General features: G+C 37.6%; 1 pseudogene; it reads right to left on the bottom strand.

The window, feature by feature from the left end:
* Positions 1–572: 572 nt before the first annotated feature.
* On the bottom strand, positions 573–1,814 carry LOC128126004 (glutamate receptor 2.5-like; annotated as a pseudogene).
* Positions 1,815–2,385: the final 571 nt, after the last annotated feature.

Raw genomic sequence — 2,385 nt, 5'->3', positions numbered from 1 at the left:
TTGAACTTTTCATTGTGATGTAAATTTACCTAATTTTAACATCTTTAAAATACTATCTTGTTTTTAATTGCTTGACCAATTCATTCAAGGGCTCTGCTTGATTCATTCTTACTTGAATGAAGTCTATAATTGAAAATCAACAAATTCTTTTATAATTGGTTCTATGACCAAACAATTTTACTTGATTAATATATTTGACTAAATCTCATTGAAAAACGAATGCCTGATTTCCAATTAGGATTTCGTATTTATGGAATCCAAGTTCTTGATTCCTGAATTTGATTTCCCATGACCCTCCTTACAGATCCGTAGAAAATTCAGAAGAGCCGCCACATATCTCAAGCACACGGTACCATCATGAGTGACAATGGGAATGATCATGTGGAAGATTGTTGTTGCGATCAAGGAGAGATCAGAAGAAGGATACATTGCAATGACTGTTTTGAGGTAAAGGATCTCATTGATGATTGCATCAACACTTTCACTTGTTAATGCTTTAGCATAGGCCTCAGGTGAATATAGTTTCTCAATTTTTGGGCCACCAAAGTTCAGTTTGTTAAAGACAAGTCCTCCTAATGGGGAAACACCCAGGAATCCGATAGATTTGTTATGGGATCAACAGTCAGTTGTAACAAATTCCGGAATGTGGCAAAATCTGGAACCAGAATCCTCAGCTTCTTGTCATTGGTTTGTAACATCCTACGCTTTGGTGAAGTTTCAGACCCGCCCGGCCATATGATACTTTCTAGGCCATGATTAGAAAAAGAATTTGATTTTCCAATTTCCTTCACAAACTCACCACCATTAGCCATCATCCAGAATCCAACCCTCCTATCACCCTTATCAATCACATTTACAACTTCCATGGCTTTGGAGATGGTTCTCCATTCAGAAGCTTGAATTCACCACCTAAACTTTGGAAGTTGAGTCTTAACATCTCATCCAAAAGTGATGTGCCAACGATATCCAACTCTTTCGAAACAAATTCATTAGTTTTTACCCACTCGACAGCAGTGGCTAGCGCGTAAACTGCATTATATGCCCATATCCCATAAGAATCTACCTCCTTAAACTCCTTAAAAGGGTTTAAAGCATAATGTTCCTCCCTCCATTTTGAAGCAAAGTTGTGAAGCTTTCTTGATGCTGGAAAATACGATCTGAAACCCACAGCCCCCTGCATCGATTTGATTGCTTTAGCATCCATGGAATTTAACAAGTTGGTAGTCTTACTAGTTATGATCCACATGTATCCTTCACCCATCATGCCCAACTCTTTTGCCCTGGAAAAAAGATGGGTTGTTAGAGAAGGCTGTGTGTGGACGACAAACACCATGGTTTGAAGCTTGTGAAGGTCTTCCCCAACTTGTTCTTTGCTGGCAGAGGTCGAAATTAGGCTAGTATGCTTAACTTGTATGCGTTTCTCTTGAAATGCACTAAACATATAAGCAGCCATTTCTCTTCCATCTGTAGTGTCCTCACAGATAACAATCACGTTCTTGGCCTCAAATGATTCAACCATGGCAATAATGCCTTTGAACTGAGTGGTTTCATCTTCTGCAATTCGAAGAAAGTAAGGATTCTGATTCGAAAAGGGAGTTGTTGAAAATGAAAGAATGGGCACATTGGCTTTGTCTCCCAAAACCTCCAAGAATCTTGCTTGGGCTGTTGATTCTGGACCTATTATCGCTTTCACTTTATGACCTTTTCTTATCCTTTTAAGTAATAAATCTTGTAATATATTATCTAAAATTTAGGAGTAAAAGTATAGGAAATCCCTAATGAATTTCTTTGATTTGTGTAGCTTACCTGGCCATGTGTATACGAATTTATCATCATATATTTCAATAACTATATAAAAAATTTGATGTCACAGGATCAAGAACAGGAAATTCTACCAAAATCAGTATGCCTTCTGCAACCAGTATGTACAAATTATGGTTTTATATCCTTGTAGAGTTGTAGGCACATGTTACTGATCACATTTACACATTTAGTAAAGTTTGGATGTTATCTTTTTCAGGCTTTTAACAGCCCCAGCTACTCCTCTCTTCCCTTCACTGGAATCTGAATCACATAAAATATTCATGAATCAGAATGGAGATTCTAAAGATCATCATCCAAATGCACCAAAATTTAGAGTAAGAACCACTATTAATGAAGGTATTCTACTAGGCTAGGATGCTTGTTGTTTGGATATGGAGCCATGGAAGAACTTGGACCCTTCCGTGTTAACAGTGATGGAAAAACACTCTACCCCAACCACTATGCATGGAACAATGGTAACAAAAATTCCTTTAATTACTATGTCCCATTCACATCACTTATAATCTTAGTCCCTGTCTTGCTGGTGCATGCCTAACCCTATAAAACCTTTGCTTTTGAGGT

This window comes from Lactuca sativa, chromosome 5 (genome assembly GCF_002870075.4).
Source record: "Lactuca sativa cultivar Salinas chromosome 5, Lsat_Salinas_v11, whole genome shotgun sequence".
Lineage (NCBI taxonomy): Eukaryota > Viridiplantae > Streptophyta > Magnoliopsida > Asterales > Asteraceae > Lactuca > Lactuca sativa.
The sequence above is the reverse complement of the archived record's forward strand: the minus strand, read 5'-3'. Positions and strand labels throughout refer to the sequence as shown.